Source organism: Bos taurus, chromosome X (assembly GCF_002263795.3).
Source record: "Bos taurus isolate L1 Dominette 01449 registration number 42190680 breed Hereford chromosome X, ARS-UCD2.0, whole genome shotgun sequence".
NCBI classification, from domain to species: domain Eukaryota; kingdom Metazoa; phylum Chordata; class Mammalia; order Artiodactyla; family Bovidae; genus Bos; species Bos taurus.
In genome coordinates this window covers 68,256,403-68,280,240 of record NC_037357.1, presented here as the reverse complement: position 1 = coordinate 68,280,240, position 23,838 = coordinate 68,256,403, and positions in this window count along the sequence as shown.

Genomic DNA, 23,838 nt, shown 5'->3' with positions numbered 1-23,838 from the left:
CATCAGTTCAGTTCAGTTCAGTCGTGTTGCTCAGTCATGTCCGACTCTTTGTGACCCCATGAATTGCAGCACGCCAGGCCTCCCTGTCCATCACCAACTCACAGAGTTCACTCAGACTCATGTCCATCGAGTCAGTGATGCCATCCAGCCATCTCATCCTCTGTCGTCCCCTTCTCCTACTGCCCCCAATCCCTCCCAGCATCAGAGTCTTTTCCAATGAGTCAACTCTTCGCATGAGGTGGCCAAAGTACTGGAGTTTCAGCTTTAGCATCATGCCTTCCAAAGAAATCCCAGGGCTGATCTCCTTCAGAATGGACTGGTTGGATCTCTTTGCAGTCCAAGGGACTCTCAAGAGTCTTCTCCAATACCACAGTTCAAAAACATCAATTCTTCGGTGCTCAGCTTTCTTCACAGTCCAACTCTCACATCCATACATGACCACTGGAAAAACCATAGCCTTGACTAGACGGACCTTTGTTGGCAAAGTAATGTCTCTGCTTTTGAATATGCTATCTAGGTTGGTCATAACTTTCCTTCCAAGGAGTAAACGTCTTTTAATTTCATGGCTACAGTCACCATCTGCAGTGATTTGGGAGCCCCCCCAAAATAAAGTCTGACACTGCTTCCACTGTTTCCCCATCTATTTCCCATGAACTGAGCAAAGCAAAAAAGGTAGGAAAGCTTATGTACACTTGGAAAGTCCAGATAGTTGAATATAACTGGAGCTTAGGATACAGAAGAGAAAATGGTTGAGTCCATACTGGGGAGAACTTCGAATAGCAGAATAATTCAGCCAAACAGTATTTGTCTGAAGAAGGGGGAGTTTTGTACAGCATTGTGGGGAAGCAAGGAGTTAGACTCGATGACATAGAAGTTCAGTCTGAACCCATTATTTCCTGACCTTTTAATGCTGTTGCCATTGCTATTTTAGTTTAAAATTCAATTATAACAAAAGGTAGGGTCCTAGAATTTGGTTTTATTCAAAGATCTTTTCTGATCCTGTAGAAAAGAATTTTGAAATGTTTGGAGAATCTTTGTTTTTTGTTTTCGCTTTTCTTTTTTACCAGCAATGGAAAATCTCAGATAAAACAGTTCAGTTCAGTTGCTCAGTAGTGTCTGACTCTTTGAGACCCCATGGACTGCAGCATGCCAGGCCTCCCTGTCCATCACCAACTCCTGGAGTTTATTCAAACTCATGTCCATTGAGTCGGTGATGCCATCTAAACATCTCATCCTCTATCGTCCTCTTCTCCTCCTGCCTTCAATCTTTCCCAACATTAGGGTCTTTTCAAATGAGTCAGCTCTTTGCATCAGGTGGCCAAAATATTGGAGTTTCAACTTCAACATCAGTCCTGCCAATGAACACCCAGGACTGATTTCCTTTAGGATGGACTGGTTGGATATCCTTGCAGTCCAAGGGACTCTCAAGAGTCTTCTCCAACTCCACTGTTCAAAAGCATTAGTTTTTCTGTGCTCAGCTTTCTTTATAAAACAGGGAACAGCAGAAATAAGACATTTCCTTTTGTTGTGTGACCTTCAAATCTTTGATCAGATATTCATATTTTATCATGTTTATGAAAGTGAAAGTGTTAGTCACTCAGTTGTGACTCCATGGACTGTAGCCTCTGTTCATGGAATTCTCCAGTCGGGTTGTCATTCCCTTCTCCAGGGAATCTTCCCGACCTAGGGATCGAACCCAGGTCTCCCATGTTGCAGGCAGATTCTTTACTGTCAGCCATCAGAAAAGCAGCACAAATCAAATAGTATCAAACTCTAGTTAAGAAAATGTAAATGAGAGCTTGAGAAAATGCTTCCCAAAGACTAATAATCAGAAGAAAGATTTAAGGAGGAAGTGACTACATTCAGTATCAGCTGGTTCCCTAATTTCATGGGTAGTACCAATGCCTTTTTATAGGAATATATGTGAATATGAGAATGGTCCTCTTTATTTTTTTTAAGCAGATCTCAATAATGAATGGCTTTTTACCTCATTTTAGTTCCACTTCATTTCCACACACACATGCAAATGCACACACATACATACATCTATAAAACATTTGAGAATGGGAGTTGTTGCTTTATTTTACTACTACTAAACATTTAAATAAATGAAAATGCAAGCCAAATTTGTTGCTTAAAATAGTCTCCTCTTTGTACACACACTCTTATGTAGAACTGAGTGCTTGATGTCTCTCGTCTTCATCTATGTCTGCATCTATCTATTAAACAAGCATTTAAAGAGTAGGTGCATTTTCAGATACCATGTCAGGTACTATGAGTTCTGTGTTTTCTTTCAACAAGGTCACATATTTATTTTTAGGACATCTACATGCAAAATCTAGAATGAGTATAGAAAACAAATGTACTAACCTATCAGATCAGTCGCTCAGTTGTGTCCGACTCTTTGCAACCCCATAAATCGCAGCACGCCAGGCCTCCCTGTCCATCACCAACTCCCGGAGTTCACTCAGACTCACATCCATCGAGTCAGTGATGCCATCCAGCCATCTCATCCTCTGCCGTCCCCTTCTCCTCCTGCCCCCAATCCCTATAGATGGAGCCATGTAAAAACTTTTAAACATTTATCAACATATTGATTTACTTTAAATTCCAAGTAACTGAATGGATTACCTCAAGACATATGATCCTTTTAAAGTCAATTTGCTTGAGGAGCTGTAGTTAATCATTGAACTGAATCCTTCTTTCTCTCTCTTTTTTAAGGATGCCCAAGAATCTAAGAGTTAGAATGAACCATGCAATCTGATCATTAAAAGGCTAATTTACCTGCCATTCTCCAATGAGGAAAACCTGTTCTATTTAGACTTGAATATATAGTAGTGTGACTTTTGTTGATTTTTAACTGACATAGTGATGGTAAAGAAAAAGAACAGTGAATTTAGAGTGAGAATTTGGGGTTTGATTTTCACTTCTATAATTTATTAGTCATGTGACTGCTGCTGCTGCTGCTAAGTCGCTTCAGTCGTGTCCGACTCTGTGCAACCCCATAGACGGCAGCCCACCAGGCTCCCCCGTCCCTGGGATTCTCCAGGCAAGAACACTGGAGTGGGTTGCCATTTCCGTCTCCAATGCATGAAAGTGAAAAGTGAAAGTGAAGTCACTCAGTCGTGTCCGACTCTTCGCGACCACATGGACTGCAGCCCACCAGGGTCCTCCATCCATGGAATTTTCCAGGCAAGAGTACTGGAGTGGGGTGCCATTGCCTTCTCCAAGAGAAGAGCTAATGTCTATAATTCTGAAACTCTTAAATATGGCAGAGGGAGGAATACTTCCAAACTCATTCTACAAGGCAATCATCACCATGATACTAAAACCAGACAAAGACAACAGAAAAAAGAAAATTACAGGCCAATATCACTGATGAACATAGATGCAAAAATCTTCAACAAAATTCTAGCAAAAAGAATTTAGCACATTGAAAAGATCATACACCATGTTAAAGCCAGGTTTAACACAGGGATGCAAGGATTCATCAATATACACAAATCAATCGATGTGATACACCATATTAACAAATTGAAAGATAAAAACCATATGATAATCTCAACAGATGCAGAAAAAGCCTTTGACAAAATTCAGCACCAATTTATGATAAAAACTCTTCAAAAAATGGACATAGAAGGAACCTACCTCAACATAGTAAAGGCCATATATGATAAACCCACAGCAAACATTATTGTCAATGGTGAAAAACTGAAAGCATTCTCTCTAAGATCAGGAACAAGTCAAGTGTGCCAACTCTCACCACTATCATTCAACATAGTTTGGAAGTCCAGGCTACAGCAATTGGAGAAAAAATAAATAAATAAATAAAAAGAATCCAGATGAGAAAAGAATAAGTAAAACTCTCACTCTTTGCAGTGATACTATACATAGAAAACCCTAAAGATACTATCAGAAAATTATTAGAACTAATCAATGATTTTTTTAAAGTTGCAGGATATAAAATCAATACACAAAAATAAACTCAGAATGGATTAAAGATCTAAATGTAAGACCAGAAACTCTAAAACTCCTAGAGGAAAATGTAGGCAAAACACTCTCTGACATAAATCACAGCAAGATCCTCTATGACCCAGCTCCCAGAGTAATGGAAATAAGAGCAAAAATAAACAAATGGGACCTAATTAACCTAAGAAGCTTTGGCAAAATGATGGAAACTATAAGCAAGGTGAAAAGACAGCCTTCAGAATGGAAGAAAATAATAGCAAACGAAGCAACTGACAAAGAATTAGCCTCAAAAATATACAAGTAGTATATGCAGCTCAATACCAGAAAAACAAACAACCAATCAAACAATGGGCCAAAGAACTAAACAGATATTTCTCCAAAGACATACAGATGGCTAAAAACACATGAATAGATGGTTGACATCACTCATTATCAGAGAAATGCAAATCAAAACCACAATGAGGCATCATCTCATGCCATTCAGAATGGCTGCTACCCAAAAATCTGCAAAAAATGAGTGCTGGAGAGGGTGTGGAGAAAAGGGAACCATCTTACATGGTTGGTAGGAATGCAAACTGGTACAGCCGCTATGGAGAACATTGTGGAGATCCTTGGAAAACTGGAAATAGAAGTGCTATACGACCCAGCAATCCCACTGCTCGGCATACACACAGAGGAAACCAGAATTGAAAGAGACACGTGTACCCCAATATTCATCACAGCACTGTTTACAGTAGCTAGGACATGGAAGCAACCTAGATGTCCATCAGCAGATGAATGGATAAGAAAGCTGTGGTACATATACACAGTGGAATATCACTCAGCTATTAAAAAATGCATTTGCATCATTTTTAATGAGGTGGATGAAACTGGAGCCTATTATACAGAGTGAAGTAATTCAGAAAGAAAAACACCAATACAGTATATTAATGCACATATATGGAATTTAGAAAGATGGTAATGATGACTATATATGTGAGACAACAAAATCGACACAGATATAAAGAACAGCCTTTTGGAATCTGTGGGAGAAGGCAAGGGTGAGATGACTTGAGAGAATGGCATTGTAACATGTATATTACATGTTTCTATTTCATATGTGAAATAGATGGTCAGTCCAAATTCAATGCATGAATCAGGGCACTCAAAGCCAGTGCACTGGGACAACCCAAGGGGATGAGATGGAAAGGAAGGTGGGAGGGGGTTTGGGATGTGGGACACATGTACACCCATAGCTGATTCATGTCAATGTATGGCAAAAGCCACCACAATATTGTAAAGCAATTAGCCTCCAATAAAAATAAATTAATTAATTTAAAAAATCAATACATAGAGATCAATTACATTCCTATATATTAACACTGAAAAATCAGAGGGATATTAAGGAATCAATCCCATTCACCACTGCAACAAAAATAATAAAACATTTATAAATAAACTTACCAAAGGAAACAGAAGAACTGTAGAGATAAAACTAAGACAGCAATGAAAGAAATCAAAGACGGCATAAACAGATGGAGAGATATTCCATGTTCCGGGGTAGGAAGAATCAATATTATGAAAATGACTGTACCACCAAATGCAACCTATAGATTCAATGTGATCCCTATCAAATTACCAATGGCATTTTTCACAAAACTAGAACAAAAAATTTCACAGTTCATATGGAAACACAAAAGACCCCGAATAGACAAAGCAATCTTGAGAAAGGAGAATTGAGTTGGAGGAATCAACCTTCCTGACTTCAGACTATCCTACAAAGTTAGAGTGATCAAGACAGAATGGTACTGGCACAAAAACAGAAATATAGACCAATAGAACAAGATAGAAAGCCCAGAGACAAACCTACACACCTTTTGGTATCTTATTTTTGACAAAGGAGACAAGAATATACAATGGGACAAAGATAGCCTCTTCAGTAAGTGGTGCTGGGAAAACTGTACAGCTACATGTAAAAGAATAAAATTAGAACATTTCTTAACACTATATGCTGTGTGTGCTTAGTCACTCAGTCATGTCTGACTGTTTGTGACCTCATGGACTGTAGCCTGCCAGGTTTCTCTGTCCAGAGGGATTCTCCAGGCAAGAATATTGAAGTGTGTAGCCATTTCCTTCTCCAGGGCATGTTCCCAACCCATGGATCTAACCCAGGTCTCCCGCATTGCAGGTGGATTCTTTACCATCTGAGCCACCAGGGAAGCCCTCCTAACACCATACACAAAGGTAAACTCAAAATGGATTAAAGACCCAAATGTAAGACCAGAAACTGTAAGACTCTTACAGAAAAACATAGGCAGAACACTCGATGACATAAATTAAAGCAAGATCTTCTATGACCCACCTCTTAGAATAATGGAAATAAAAATGGAAATAAACAAGTGGGACCTAATTAAACGTAAAGCTTTTGCACAGCAAAGGAAACTATAAACAAGGTGAAAACACAACCCTCAGAATGGGAGAAAATGGTAGCAAATGAAACAACTGACAAAGGATTAATTTCCAAAATATACAAGCAGCTCATACAACTCAAAACCATAAAAACAAACAACCCAATCAAAAAGTGGGAAAAAGAGATAAACAGATATTTCTCCAAAGAAGACATACAGATGGCTAACAAACACATGAAGAGATGCTCAACGTCACTCATTATTAGAGAAATGCAAGTCAAAACTACAATGAGATATCACCTCATGCTGGTCAGAATGGCCATCATCAAAAAGTCTGCCAACAATAAATGCTGGAGAGGGTGTGAAGAAAAGGGAACCCTCTTGCAATGTTGTTGGGACTGTACATTGATACAATCACAATGGAAGACAATATCGAGATTCCTTTGAAAAACTAGGAATAAAACCACTATACGACCTAGAAATCCCACTCCTAGGCTTATCCCCTGAGCAAATAAATTGTTGAAAAAGACACATGTAGGGGGAGCTAAGATGGCGGAGGAGTAGGACGGGGAGAACACTTTCTCCCCCACAAATGCATCAAAAGAACATTTAAACGCCAAGTAAATTCCACAAAACAACTTCTGAATGCTGGTAGAGGACATCAGGCAACCAAAAAAGCAACCCAAGTCTTCGAAAGGAGGTAGGGAAAAATATAAAAGACAAAAAAAGGGACAAAAGAGGGAGGGACAGAGTTCCATCCTGGGAAGGGAGTCTTAAAAAGAGAGAAGTTTCCAAACACCAGGAAACCTTCTCACTGCCGAATCTGTGCCGAGCCTTGGAAGCACAGAGGGCAACATAACAGGGAGGAAAAATAAATAATTAAAACCCACACATTGCGAGCCCTATGGTAACTCCCCCAGCGGAGAAGCAGCACAGATGCCTGCATACGCCATTAGCAAGCGGGGGCTGGGCAGGGAGGCGTGGCACGGGCTGCATCACAAGAATCTGGCCTGAATACCCTGAGCACTATCTGAGCGAAATAATTTGGGCTAGCAAACCAGACTGTGGGATATCTACCACGCGAAAAGCCAGCCCTAACCTATGACACCACCAGGCCCGCGCACGGAATAAAGGACTGAACAGAGATAGCCGGAGGCAGACCATCCCCCTCCGGTGATAGGCAGCCAGAGCCGGAAGGGGACAATCGCAGCCCCAGAGAGACATTATCTATAAAACTGTAAGCAGGCTTCTTTGCTAACTAAAACTTCTTGGGGGTCTGGATGGTCAACATCTGCCTAAGAAAGTGTGCCGGTGCACAACTAGATAACCGAGCGGCAGGGAGGCGATAAGTCACAGCAATCGCGCGCGCAAAACACCTCATCACCTGAGCTGCTCCGATCTGGGAAGGGCACAAAACTCAGGCCCAACCGAGAGTCTGCGCCTCTGAGGACTACCCGAGTGCCTGAACCTGAGCCGCTTGGACTTGGGAAGTACAGGCAGCCCAGGGCCAGCCATGGATGATTCGCGGGGGAGCAACCTAGAGCCTGAGCAGCGTGGGCAGAGAGGCTACACGCGCCGTGAACTGGGGACAGACCCAGTGTGGCTGAGGCACTGCGAGCACACGCCAGTGTTATTTGTTTGCAGCATCCCTCCCTACCTCCCCTCAGTGTGACAGAACAAGTGAGCCTATTAAAAAAAAAAAAATTAAGTCCTCTATTATTCCTTTAATTTCCACTTTTATAACCGATTACTTTGCAAAAAAAAAAAAAGACCTTATTTTTTTAAAAGCAAACTTCATATATATATTTTTTTTAATAATTTTTTGACCTTTTTTTTTCTTTTTCCTTCTTTTCTTTAACATTGTATTTTTGAAATTCCAAACTCTACTCTAGATTTTTAAATTTTAGCTTTTTAGTATTTGTTATCAATTTTGTACCTATAGTTTTTTTGTTTTGTTTTTATATAATTTCTGTGACCCTTTTTTCTTTTTTCTTTTTCTTTTTCTCTGTTTCTTTCTCTTCTTCTTTTAAATAACATTGTATATCTGAAATTCCAAACTCTATTCTAGATTTTTAATTTATGCTTTTTGGTATTTGTTATCAATTTTGTACTTGTATTTTTTTTTAATAATTTATGCGACCTTGTTTGTTCTTGTTTGTTTGTTTTTTTTTCTCTCTCTCTTTCTTTTTCTTCTTTTTTTAACATTGTATTTTTGAAATTCCAAACACTACTCTAGATTTTTAACTTTTGCTTTTTGGTATTAGTTATCAATTTTGTACCTATATTTTCTTTATAATTTTTGCGACCTTGTTTGTTTTTGTTGTTCGTTTTTTCTCTTTCTTTTCCTTCTTCTTTTTTTAACATCATATTTTTGAAATTCCAAACTCTACTCTAGATTTTAAATTTTTGCTTTTATGTATTTGTTACCCATTTTGTACCTTTAAGAACCCAATCTTCAGTACCCATTTTTCACTAGGGAGCGAGATTACTGGCTTAACTGCTCTCTCTCCCTTTGGACTCTCCTTTTTCTGCACTAGGTCGCCTGTGTCTCCTCCCTAACCCCTCTCTACTCTACCCAACTCTGTGAATTTCTGTGTGTTCCAGACGGTGGAGAACACTTAGGGAACTGATTACTGGCTGGATCTGTCTCCTTCCTTTTCATTCCCCCCATTTATCCTCCTGGCCACCTCTGCCACCTTCTTCCTTCTTCTCTTCTCTGTATAACTCTGTGAACAACTCTGAGCCATCCAGTTGTGGAGTGCACATAAGGAACAGATTACTGAATAGCCCACTCTCTCCTCTATTGATTCCACCTCATCTCATTCGGGTCACCTCTAACTCCCTCCTCACTCTTCTCTTTTCCATATAACGCTGTAAACCTCTCTGGGCGAAACAAGTTTCAGGGCAAGACATACCAAGCAAATTCTCCAGCAGCAAGGAACACAGCCCTGAGCTCCAAGATACAGGCAGCCCAAAGTCACCCCAAAACCATAGACATCCGATAACTCATTACTGGGCATTTCATTGCACTCCAGAGAGAAGAAATACAGCTCCACTCACCAGAACACCGACACAAGCTTCCCTAACCAAGAAAACTTGACAAGCCACCTGTACAAACCCAAAAAGAGCGAGGAAACACCACAATAAAGAGAACGGCACAAACTGCCAGAATACAGAAAGGACACCCCAAACTCAGCAGTTTACACAAGATGAAGAGACAGAGGAATACCCAGCAGATAAAGCAACAGGATAAATGCCCACAAAACCAAACAAAAGAGGAAGAGAAAGGGAATCTACCTGATAAAGAATTCTGAATAATGATAGTGAAATTGATCCAAAATCTTGAAATCAAAATGGAATCACAGATAAATAGCTTGGAGACAAAGATTGAGAAGATGCAAGAAAGGTTTAACAAGGACCTAGAAGAAATAAAAGAGAGTCAATATAAAATGAATAATGCAGTAAATGAAATTAAAAACACTCTGGAGGCAACAAATAGTAGAATAACAGAGGCAGAAGATAGGATTAGTGAATTAGAAGATAGAATGGTAGAAATAAATGAATCAGAGAGGATAAAAGAAAAACGAATTAAAAGAAATGAGGACAATCTCAGAGACATCCAGGACAATATTAAACGCTACAACATTCGAATCATAGGGGTCCCAGAAGAAGAAGACAAAAAGAAAGACCATGAGAAAATACTTGAGGAAATAATAGTTGAAAACTTCCCTAAAATGGGGAAGGAAATAATCACCCAAGTCCAAGAAACCCAGAGAGTCCCAAACAGGATAAAGAGGAGAACATAGGCAAAACACTCTCTGACATACATCACAGCAGGATCCTCTATGACCTACCTCCCAGAATATTGGAAATAAAAGCAAAAATAAACAAATGGGACCTAATTAACCTTAAAAGCTTCTGCACATCAAAGGAAACTATCAGCAAGGTGAAAAGACAGCCTTCAGAATGGGAGAAAATAATAGCAAATGAAGCAACTGACAAACAACTAATCTCAAAAATATACAAGCAACTCCTACAGCTCAACTCCAGAAAAATAAATGACCCAATCAAAAAATGGGCCAAAGAACTAAATAGACATTTCTCCAAAGAAGACATACAGATGGCTAACAAACACATGAAAAGATGCTCAACATCACTCATTATCAGAGAAATGCAAATCAAAACCACTATGAGGTACCATTTCACACCAGTCAGAATGGCTGTGATCCAAAAGTCTACAAATAATAAATGCTGGAGAGGGTGTGGAGAAAAGGGAACCCTCTTACACTGTTGGTGGGAACGCAAACTAGTACAGCCACTATCGAGAACAGTGTGGAGATTCCTTAAAAAACTGGAAATAGAACTGCCTTATGATCCAGCAATCCCACTGCTGGGCATACACACTGAGGAAACCAGAAGGGAAAGAGACACGTGTACCCCAATGTTCATCGCAGCACTGTTTATAATAGCCAGGACATGGAAGCAACCTAGATGTCCATCAGCAGATGAATGGATAAGAAAGCTGTGGTACATATACACAATGGAGTATTACTCAGCCATTAAAAAGAATTCATTTGAATCAGTTCTAATGAGGTGGATGAAACTGGAGCCTATTTTACAGAGTGAAGTAAGCCAGAAGGAAAAACATAAATACAGTATACTAACGCATATATATGGAATTTAGAAAGATGGTAACAATAACCTGGTGTACAGGACAGCAAAAGAGACACTGATGTATAGAACAGTCTTATGGACTATGTGGGAGAGGGAGAGGGTGGGAAGATTTGGGAGAGTGACATTGAAACACGGAGAATATCAGGTAAGAAACGAGTTGCCAGTCCAGGTTCGATGTGCGATACTGGATGCTTGGGGCTGGTGCACTGGGACGACCCAGAGGGATGGTGTGGGGAGGGAGGAGGGAGGAGGGTTCAGGATGGGGAACACATGTATGCCTGTGGCGGATTCATTTTGATATTTTCAAAACTAATACAATTATGTAAAGTTTAAAAATAAAATAAAATAAAAAAAAAACAAAGGCTTTGAAAAGAGACAAAGATGGTCACTACATAATGATAAAAGGATCAATCCAAGAAGAAGATATAACAATTATAAATATATATGCACCCAACATGGGAGCGCCACAATAAGTAAGACAAATGCTAACAAGTATGAAAGGAGAAATTAACAATAACACAATAATAGTGGGAGACTTTAATACCCCACTCACACCTATGGATAGACCAACTAAACAGAAAATTAACAAGGAAACACAAACTTCAAACGATACAATAGACCAGTTAGACCTAATTGATATCTATAGGACATTTCATCCCAAAACAATGAATTTCACCTTTTTCTCAAGCGCACATGGAACCTTCTCCAGGATAGATCACATCCTGGGCCATAAAGCTAGCCTTGGTAAATTCAAAAAAATAGAAATCATTCCAAGCATCTTTTCTGACCACAATGCAGTAAGATTAGATCTCAATTACAGAGAAAAACTATTAAAAATTCCAACAAATCACAGAAGAAATAACTGAATAACCAACAAATCACAGAAGAAATCAAAAAAGAAATCAAAATTTGCATAGAAACTAATGAAAATGAAAACACAACAACTCAAAACCTGTGGGACACTTTAAAAGCAGTCCTAAGGGGAAAGTTCATAGCAATACAGGCATACCTAAAGAAACAAGCAAAAGTCAAATAAATAACCTAAACCTACACCTAAAGCAACTAGAAAAGGAAGAAATGAAGAACCCCAGGGTTAGTAGAAGGAAAGAAATCTTAAAAATTAGGGCAGAAATAAATGAAAAAGAAACAAAAGAGACCATAGCAAAAATCAACAAAGCCAAAAGCTGGTTCTTTGAAAGGATAAATAAAATTGACAAACCATTAGCCAGACTCATCAAGAAACAAAGGGAGAAAAATCAAATCAATAAAATTAGAAATGAAAATGGAGAGATCACAACAGACAACACAGAAATACAAAGGATCATAAGAGACTACTATCAACAATTATATGCCAATAAAATGGACAACGTGGAAGAAATGGACAAATTCTTAGAAAAGTACAACTTTCCAAAACTGGACCAGGAAGAAATAGAAAATCTTAACAGACCCATCACAAGTACAGAAATTGAAACTGTAATCAAAAATCTTCCAGCAAACAAAAGCCCAGGTCCAGACAGCTTCACAGCTGAATTTTACCAAAAATTTAGAGAAGAGCTAACACCTATCCTGGTCAAACTCTTCCAGAAAATTGCAGAGGAGGGTAAACTTCCAAACTCATTCTATGAGGCCACCATCACCCTAATACCAAAACCTGACAAAGATCCCACAAAAAAAGAAAACTACAGGCCAATATCACTGATGAACATAGATGCAAAAATCCTTAACAAAATTCTAGCAATCAGAATCCAACAACACATTAAAAAGATCATACACCATGACCAAGTGGGCTTTATCCCAGGGATGCAAGTATTCTTCAATATCCGCAAATCAATCAGTGCTTTACACCACATTAACAAAATGAAAAACAAAAACCATGTGATTATCTCAATAGATGCAGAGAAAGCCTCATCCATTTATGATAAGAACTCTCCAGAAAGCAGGAATAGAAGGAACATACCTCAACATAATAAAAGCTATATATGACAAACCCACAGCACACATTATCCTCAATGGTGAAAAATTGAAAGCATTTCCTCTAAAGTCAGGAACAAGACAAGGGTGCCCACTTTCACCATTACTATTCAACATAGTTTTGGAAGTTTTGGCTACAGCAATCAGAGCAGAAAAAGAAATAAAAGGAATCCAAATTGGAAAAGAAGAAGTAAAACTCTCACTGTTTGCAGATGACATGATCCTTTACATAGAAAACCCTAAAGACTCCACCAGAAAATTACTAGAACTAATCAATGATTATAGTAAAGTTGCAGGATATAAAATCAACACACAGAAATCCCTTGCATTCCTATACACTAATAATGAGAAAACTGAAAGAGAAATTAAGGAAACAATTCCATTCACCATTGCAATGGAAAGAATAAAATACTTAGGAATATATCTACCTAAAGAAACTAAAGACCTATGTATAGAAAACTGTAAAACACTGGTGAAAGAAATAAAAGAGGACACTAATAGATGGAGAAATATACCATGTTCATGGATTGGAGGAGTCAATATTGTGAAAATGAGTATACTACCCAAAGCAATTTATAGATTCAGTGCAATCCCTATCAAGCTACCAACGGTATTCTTCACAGAGCTACAGCAAATAATTTCACAATTTGTATGGAAATACAAAAAAACCTCGAATAGCCAAAGCTATCTTGAGAAAGAAGAATGGAACTGGAGGAATCAACCTACCTGATTTCAGGCTCTATTACAAAGCCACAGTTATCAAGACAGTATGCTACTGGCACAAAGACAGAAATATATATCAATGGAACAAAATAGAAAGCCCAGAGATAAATCTACACACATATGGACACCTTATCTTTGACAAAGGAGGCAAGAATATACAATGATTAAAGACAATCTCTTTAACAGTGGTGTTGGGAAAGCTGGTCAACCACTTGTAAAAGAATGAAACGAGAGCACTTTCTAACACCATACACAAAAATAAACTCAAAATGGATTAAATATCTAAACATAAGACGAGAAACTATAAAACTCCTAGAGGAGAACATAGGCAAAACACTCTCAGACATACATCACAGCAGGATCCTCTATGACCTACCTCCCAGAATATTGGAAATAAAAGCAAAAATAAACAAATGGGACCTAATTAAACTTAAAAGCTTCTGCACAACAAAGGAAACTATTAGCAAGGTGAAAAGGCAGCCTTCAGAATGGGAGTAAATAATAGCCAATGAAGCAATGGACAAACAACTAATCTCAAAAATATACAAGCAACTCCTACAGCTCAACTCCAGAAAAATAAATGACCCAATCAAAAAATGGGCCAAAGAACTAAATAGACATTTCTCCAAAGAAGACATAGAGATGGCTAACAAACACATGAAAAGATGCTCAACATCACTCATTATCAGAGAAATGTAAATCAAAACCACTATGAGGTACCATTTCACACCAGTCAGAATGGCTGCAATCCATAAGTCTACAGGCAATAAATGCTGGAGAGAGTGTGGAGAAAAGGGAACTCTCTTACACTATTGGTGGGAATGCAAACTAGTACAGCCACTATCGAGAACAGTGTGGAGATTCTTTAAAAAACTGGAAATAGAACTGCCTTATGATCCAGCAATCCCACTGCTGGGCATACACACTGAGGAAACCAGAAGGGAAAGAGACACGTGTACCCCAATGTTCATCGCAACACTGTTTATAATAGCCAGGACATGGAAGCAACCTAGATGCCCATCAGCAGATGAATGGATAAGAAAGCTTTGGTACATATACACATTGGAGTATTACTCAGCCATTAAAAAGAATACATTTGAATCAGTTCTAATGAGATGGATGAAACTGGAACCTATTATACAGAGTGAAGTAAGCCAGAAAGAAAAACACCAATACAGTATACTAATGCATATATATGGAATTTAGAAAGATGGTAACAATAACCCTGTGTATGAGACAGCAAAAGAGACACCGATGTATAGATCAGTCTTATGGACTCTGTGGGAGAGTGAGAGGGTGGGGAGATTTGGGAGAATAGCATTGAAGCATGTATAATATCATGTATGAAACGAGTCACCAGTCCAGGTTCGATGCACGGTACTGGATGTTTGGGGCTGGTGCACTGGGACGACCCAGAGGGAGGGTAGGGGAGGGAGGTGGGAGGAGGGTTCAGGATGGGGAATGCGGGTGTACCTGTGGTGGATTCATTTCGATATTTGGCAAAACTAATACAATATTGTAAAGTTTAAAAATAAAATAAAATTAAAAAAAAAAAAGAAATCAACATTGCAAGTTTGTTTGATGATCATTTGGAAATCCATAAAAACGCAAATGTTTACAGGCAGCTTATGATGTTACAATTTACATTTCCAGTTTAACCAAAATAATCCTAGCATATGTATTTAATTACTCAAGAGCAGTGGCACTCTTGGAGCAACAGAAGGGTAGAATTATATCTGAACTACTATTGCCAGCAATTATATTTACTCATAACCATTTAAATTGCTTTCTCAGAAATTGCTGCCCACATCTGCAGTTTCACATGTCACTTGTTAGATCTAATATTGTAAATTAAAACAAATATTTTAACAAGCTACATGTTTTTGTCGAGTTTTATTTAAATATAAAACAGCTGTTGCAGGAGGGGACAAGTCGTATTTGAGAAGAATCGTGATATCCCTTCCATTTTGTATCACAGCCTGACTAGAATTTGTAAATAATAGATTTCAAAAAGTTTTTCTTCTGTCATTCTAAATGGAATCCTTTAATTGCTATTGCATTTTCTTGCAACTTCACATATATAATTAAAATGCTTTATTATAAAAGTTTAATTAAAAAAAACTTCCATCTGAGATGATTAGGTTTCATTCAAAAATGTTTTAGCCAAATTCATGTTATTACCACCTTCATCTCTCAAAGAAGATAATGGGCCTATTGAGCATGCAGTAGTCTTACACATCATTGTAACAGTTTACAAGCAATCAATAAAAAATATTTTCACAGTCTTAAAAAAAAAGAAAAAGAAAAAGACACATGTAATCCCAACGTTCATTGTAGCACTATTTAAAGTAGCTAGAACATGGAAGCAACCTAGATGTCCATCAACAGATTAATGGATAAAGAAGCTCTGGCACATATATACCATGGAATATTACTCAGCCACAAAAAGGAAAGCATTTAAGTCACATTTAATGAGGTGGTCTAGAGTTTATCTTACAGAGTGAAGTAAGTAAAAAAGAGAAAAACAAATATCATATACTAATGCATATATATGGAATCTAGAAAGATGGTACTGGTGAAATTAGTTTCAGGGCAGCAATGGAGACACAGACATAGAGAACAGACTTATGCACACGTGGCAGGGGGAGGAGGGAAAGGGTGGGATGTATGGAGGGAGTTACATAGAAACTTACATTACTATATGTAAAACAAATAGTCAATGGAACTTTGCTGTATGACTCTGGGAACCCAAACCTGGGCTCTGTAACAGTTTAGAGGGGTGGGATGGGAAGAAAGGTTCAAGAGGGATGAGACATATTTATATCTATGTTTGATGCATATTGATATTTGGCAGAAACCAACACAATTCTGTAAAGCATTTATCCTTTAATTAAAAATAAAAAGAATAAAATCCATATGTGAATTGAAATAACTCACAGGTGGGTTCCTTTTTTGTTATTGTTCACATTATCATGATTATTATCAGCAATTATACTGTTATTTTTAATTTAAAAAAGTCTTCCAGCCCTTAAGATAAAATGTGAGAATGTCGGTTTTCTAAATATTGTGTGTTGTGATTCCATTTTGTTTCTGGTAAGTGAAAGAAATAATAACAAAAACCACCAGTACTACTGACTGTGGGAATAGGGAACCTCAAATAACCACTTAGCATGTGTAATTGCTTTGTACAAAGTGTTTAAGACAGTGAACACAAGACTGCTGGGTTCTATACTGGCTCCTGAGTTCTTATGTAACTCTTAGACTTTGGACAACTTACTACTCTCATAAAAAAATAAGTTCAATGATATTCAGTCTTTACTTAGCTGCTACTGTTAAGCTTTGGAGTGCTATGGAGACTCAACAATATCCAAACTCCACCACAACAATCGCCAGACCCTTTCCCCACCTTGAGGTCACTGAAGGAAAAATCATATGAGAAACAATAGTAAATGAGAAAGTGAAGTATGTTTGTATTATTTACTGGGTTTGTAAAAACCTAGTGCTAAGATTAGTGTAAAACTGATTAGAAAACAAGTTTAAACTGGAAACTTAACAGGTGTCTTTTTCCTGAGCCCAAATCAATCAGATCAGCCACCAACTGGCTGCATAGTATAATATACTGAAACGATGTGCCTGAGAGGAGGTCAGCAGGTATCAGTGGACCATGCCTCTTGACACTCATAGAGTCAAGAAAGAGGTGGTAAAAAAAAAAAGCTCCAAAGAGAGAGAGACAGAGACACCAACATTAATGATATTTTCACATATACTTATCCCACCTACCAGCAACAGGTGACCCAATTATTTTCCTAGAATTTGATTCATTAGTTAGTGGCACTCTAATTTATGGATTGTTATGTGTGTGTATGTGTGTTGCCTTAGATAGACTTTTAATGTGACCTCAGAGGCCTTCCTCTTCCTTAGAACCCTAAATCTATTGTCATTAAGACGTGGTTTTAGGGTCTGCACTAGGCACCAGTTCTGTTCTAACACTGAATCATTTCTAATTTTCTGCAAGCCTCAGACAGATATTGATTCATGAACAACTGACTCAGTCTATGATGAAGGAACTAAAAAATTCAAGGCTATAAGACTTCAATGTAAGAAAAGAACTTAAAGTGTAGGCTTTTATATCTGCAAAGAACAAGACTGATACAGATCAATGAAATCCTTAAAGTTATGAAGATTATTAATGAGTAACAGCAAATCATAGAAAAATGAAACTATGTATGCTGCTAAGTTGCTTCGGTCGTGTCCAACTCTGTGTGACCCCATAGACGGCAGCCCACCAGGCTCCCCCGTCCCTGGGATTCTCCAGGCAAGGACACTGGAGTGGGTTTTATAGTCACTACTTAAAGCTTTAATATAAAGTTTCTCCAAGTGTGTAAGTACATCACAATCACGTGGGTAAATCACAAGGTTAAGAAAAAGTAAAAAAGCAAGAAAGCAAGCAATAAAACCTCAAACAAAGCAAAGTCCATGTCTTAAGTTTCTAGAACCTCTGTATATGAGGATTAAGAAATTGTATTTTAAACTCCCTCTCCAATGATTCATATATAGTTTTAAGTTTGAGAACCATTGTCTTAAAGAGATAGTTTAGAATCAGTAAGATAAGGTACTATTCTATAATCTAGTATGATGAAAAACACAGTGATCTGGGTAGGAGAGACCTAGGATCTAATCCTGGCTTTGCCTTTTATCATCTGTGAGATCTTGGGTAAGTGATGTCATCTCTATGAGCCCAATTTTCCTTCTTTTTACAATGAGGGATTTGATCAAGAGAAACTTTAAGGTCTTTAAAGTCAGGCTTCCCTGGTAGCTCAGATGGTAAAGCATCTGCTGCAATGCAGGAGACCTGGGTTCGATCCCTGGGTCTGGAAGGTCTCCTGGAGAAGGAACTGGCAACACACTCCAGTATTCTTGCCTGGAAAATCCAGTGGATGGAGGGGCCTGGCAGGCTACAGTCAACGGGTTCACAAAGAGTTGGACACAACTGAGTGACTAACAACACAACTTTAAGATCTTCAGGCCTAACATTGTATGAATGTACACAGAGGACAATAAATTAATTACACTTGCTTCAGGAGGTCATAGAACCTAGAAGCCAACACAATTCCTGGCAATAATATGGATTCAATATTAATAATGTGAATGAAGACAGAAAATATAAAAATGTTCAAGCTGGAATTGAATAAGTTCTCAAGAGACAGATATGTAATAACCTATGCCTTAAGGAAAGTTAGGAAAATATTTGGGAGCTATCTTTAAACCTATGAAGACAAATCACATTTTTTCCCCCACATAATCTTTTGGTGGCCATGAGGGATGAATTCTTGGCTGGATACAATCAACTCAAACCTACCCTTTTATGCAAAGCTTCTTTTGACAACTGCCCCTTATTTGAAAGTGAAAGTGAAAGTTGTTCAGTCATGTCTGACTCTTTGCTACCCCATGGACTATAGAGTCCATGGAATTCTCCAGGCCAGAATACTGGAGTGGGTAGCCTATCTCATCTCCAGTGGATCTTCCCTACCCAGGAATCGAACCGGGGTCTTTTCTTGTATTGCAGGCAGATTCAACTAAGCTATCAGGGAGTTCCGCTCCTTATTTAGGTCCCCTCCAAACAACTCCTCACAAATCCCTGAATAACTACACCATAATATTTAACACTCAATTTTATGTTGTCTTGTATGTTACCTTTTAACTGTTTAAGCCTAATTTTTAAAAATATGACAAGCTCCTGGAAGTCAGTGAAAATACTGCTTTCCATATGCCCACTCCCAAGCTTATTACAGTGTTGAATATATAGGCAATCAGTGAGTATTAATAAATGTTAATATTTTTTTTCTGTATTGCTTTGTAAGTTGCAAAATGCTTTTAAAACTAGTTCATAATTCTCAAAGCCACTGTGAGAGGCAATCAGGGCAGGTATTATTCCCATTTTATTTGAGGCTTAAAGAATTTACAGCTTCAAGAGGGACTGTTCAAGATGGCAGAGTAAGACATGGAAATTATCTTCTTCCCCACAAATACACAAAAAATACATCTGCATGTGGAACAGCTCTTACAGAACGCCTACTGAACATTGGAAGAAGACCTCAGACTTCCAAAAATGTATGTTAATCTCTACATAATAGGGTAGGGCAAAAGATATAGGAAAAAAAGGACAGAGGAATTGAGAAGAGACCTGTGCCTCTGGAGGGAGCTGTGAAGGAGGAAAAGTTTCAACATACGTGGAAACACCCTCAAGGGCAGGGACAGGGAGAACTTCAAAACTTCAAAGTGGAGCACAGCAACAGGTGAATGAAAGGCAAAACAGAGAATTCACTACAGATATCAGTAACAACCAGCACTTCCCAGCCTGAGATGCATGTTTACACACCAACTGTAGCAAGTTAGGGCTGGGTACTGAGGCTCAAGCTTCAGAGGTCAGAGGCCAGGGAGAGGACTAGGGTTGCTGCCATGAAGATACTCTTAAGGGACTAGTTTGACACAGCTGATGGAGTCCAGAGAAAAGTTTGGGCCAGTCAGAGAGGCAAGAGATCATTGCTGAGGGGACCCTCTAACTCTGTGGCTTGCTTGCAGATGGCAGACAGCAGACCTTAGCAAGTGCTAGAGGCAAGACAGGCCACAGCTGCAGTCTGTGATTCCAAAGGTGGGCAGGTTGGCTGCTGCCAAAGCCTGCATGAGTGCCATAGGCAGGAGACAAGACGCTGCTATGGTCCTGACTTCAGAGGTTACAGATACCACCAAGCTGTGAGCAAGGAAAGGTGACTGCTCATACTTTTCCTGGGAGCTGATGCAGTTTAGCACTGCTGAGAGATACATGACTTTGGGCCCGTTCTCCTGGGAGAGCACACTTGCTTCAGCCTGTAGCAACTTCCCCCAGGCCTCTGCCACTGCAGGCACTCTTCACACATTCCAGTTGTGTTTGCCATATCCCTCCCGCTTTCCTGCCCATCTGAACAAGTGAGCACTAATAAGCTGCTGCTTTCTCTCCTTTTCAGTGGTTGGGTAACAGATGCCACCAGAAGGCAGTCTACAGAGGTGAGGCCAAAACCAAAGATGAGCACCAGGGGTTGTGTGACCAAGGAAGAGGAAGGGAATTCTCTCATGCAGCCACAGGAGCAGCAGATTAAATCCCCACAAGTAGCTTGAGGCTGTGGACTTTGGGGGCAATTGTGGATTTTGGAAGTAAGCATAATATAAACTGGGCTTCCCTGGTAGCTTGGGTGGTGAAGAATCCACCTACAATGCAGAAGACTGGGGTTTGATCCCTGGGTCAGGAAAATCCCCTGGAGAAGGAAATGGCTATCCACTCCAGTATTCTTGCCTAGGAAATCCCATGGACAGAGGAGCATGGTGGGCTACAGTTCATGGGGTCACAAAGAGTCTGACACGACTGAGTAACTACCACTATCACTATAAAACAAGCTTGAGTAAGGCCATGTCTGAGTCTAGATTGATACCACAGTGGCGACAGCAAGTGCAGAGACCATCCTAGAAATATTGGAGGACTTCCTGAGTAGGCAGATTGGCTGCAGCTCACTGTGTGATGAGGATAGCTGAGTGAGTGAAGTCGCTCAGTCATGTCTGACTCTTTGTGAACCCATGGACTGTAGCCCACCAGGCTCCTCTGTCCATGGGATTTTCCAGGCAAGAATACTGGAGTGGGTTTCAACCACTCTATCTATATATTTTTGTCTTTTTTTCTTTTTCATACTGTTCTTTTAAAATATTCTTTTATTTTTAAACTTACTTTTCTTTGTTTTAATGCTTTTATTTAAAATTATTTTATTTTTTTCCTATTTCTACAGTACTTTTTGTTGTATTGCATTTCCCTCCATGGTTTTGGTTTAGTATTTTTGCTAGTATAGTTTATAATATTCATTCCATTTATGGGTTTGATTACTGGTTTGATTGCTCTCTCTTTTTTTGTTGTTGTTGTTGTTCATTTTTATTATTTTTTCTCTTTTTCCCGCTCCTTTCCTTTTTGTGACTGAGATTCTTAGGGTATTCTTGTCTGTTTAGTGCTGCTTTTACCATTTGTCTTGGGATTTGGTCTATCCATTTTTTGTTTGTATGCTTGTTTAATTTTCTTTCTTTCTTTCTTTCTCTTTTTCTTCTGTGCTGTGTGGCTTGTAGAGTCTTGGTGCTCCAGCAAACACTAATCAGAGAGAGAGCTCTCCCAAAGGCCTTCATCTCAACAAGACCTGGCCCCATCCAACAGCCAGAAAGCTCCAGTGCCAGATGCCTCACACCAATTAACAAAACAGGAACATAACTCTACCCATTAGCAGACAGGTGACCCAAAGTCATACTTGTAGGGGACAGGAAGAATAAAAGAAAAGCAGGCCCCAGCAAGGGCCACAAGAGAAATTTATAATTATTGATAAACTGGATGCTATAAGGCATGAGACTCTTGGAACAAGTCCAGAGGGAACAGTTCATAATCTTGAAAACAAGATATGATCCTGGGGTCTGAAAACCGACCCTAGACTGTTTCTCAACTGGTGTCTCAGAGTCACATGTTTTACGTATCTGGTGGAAAATCTATAGATAAGAATATTAGTCTTAGTTACTGATTTGTTATTGATTACTGTTTCCTAATTACTCAGTGGTTAATGATCATTTTGTTCTTTGGCCCTGAAGGCCACATGAGTTAGAGTTTAACTCCTAGCATATTCTTTCATTCACGGCTGAAAGTATAATAAAGCTGGCTTGGAGTTAGTTTTGGCACCTTCACCTTGGAGTGGTGTTGGTCCCCTGATCCTTGCTTTACTCTGAATTCTTGTGTCTCGTTTCTCATTCTCTCACCGTATCGTGCTTTTGGAAACCCTGCTTGTCGAGCTGGTCTCGACAATACTAAGTTCACAGATATGCCAAAACATGCCATTGGATGCAGCACTGAGAGACAAGATTCAGCTCCACCCAACAGAACACAGACACAAATCCACCCCACCAGGAAACCTTTACAAGCCACTGATCCAAATCCACCCACTGGGGGCAGACTTAACAACTTCAGATGAAATATGATCTTTAGCCTGCACAAAGGAGACCCTAAACACAGTAATGAATGGATAAGAAAGCTATGGTACATATACACAATGGAGTATTACTCAGCCATTAAAAAGAATACATTTGAATCAGTTCTAATGAGGTGGATGAAACTGGAACCTATTATACAGAGTGAAGTAAGCCAGAAAGAAAAACACCAATACAGTATACTAACACATATATATGGAATTTAGAAAGATGGTAACAATAACCCTGTGTACGAGACAGCAAAAGAGACACCGATGTATAGATCAGTCTTATGGACTCTGTGGGAGAGTGAGAGGGTGGGGAGATTTGGGAGAATAGCATTGAAGCATGTATAATATCATGTATGAAACGAGTCGCCAGTCCAGGTTCGATGCACGGTACTGGATGCTTGGGGTTGGTGCACTGGGACGACCCAGAGGGAGCGTAGGGGAGGGAGGAGGGAGGTGGGTTCAGGATGGGGAACGTGGGTATACCTGTGGTGGATTCATTTTGATATTTGGCAAAACTAATACAATATTGTAAAGTTTAAAAATAAAATAAAATTTAAAAAAAGAAAAACAAACAAAAACATAATGAATAAGAAGAGAAGCATACAACAGATAAAGGAGCCAAGTAAAAACACACCAGAACAAACAAATGTAGAGGGGATAAGCAGTCTACCTGGGGAAGAAAAAAAAAAAAATTCAGAGTAATGACAGTAAAGATGATCCAAAATAATACAGGTACAGATAAATAGAAAGGAGGCAGAGACTGAGAAGATAAAAGAAGTGTTTAACAAGGACTTAGAAGAAATAAAAAATAGACATTCAGCAATGAACAACACAATAACTGAAATAAAAAAATACAATAGAGGGAACCAGTAGCAGAATAGCTGAGGCAAAAGAATGGAAGATAGAATGGTGCAAATAACTGAAGCAGAGCAGAATAAATAAAAAGCAAGAAAAAAATGAGGACAGCGTCAGAGATCTCTGGGTCACTAAGCATACCAATATTTGAATTTTAGGGATCACAGAAGAAAAAGAGAAAAAGAAAAGGTATGATGAAATCTTTGAGAAGATTATAGTAAAAAATA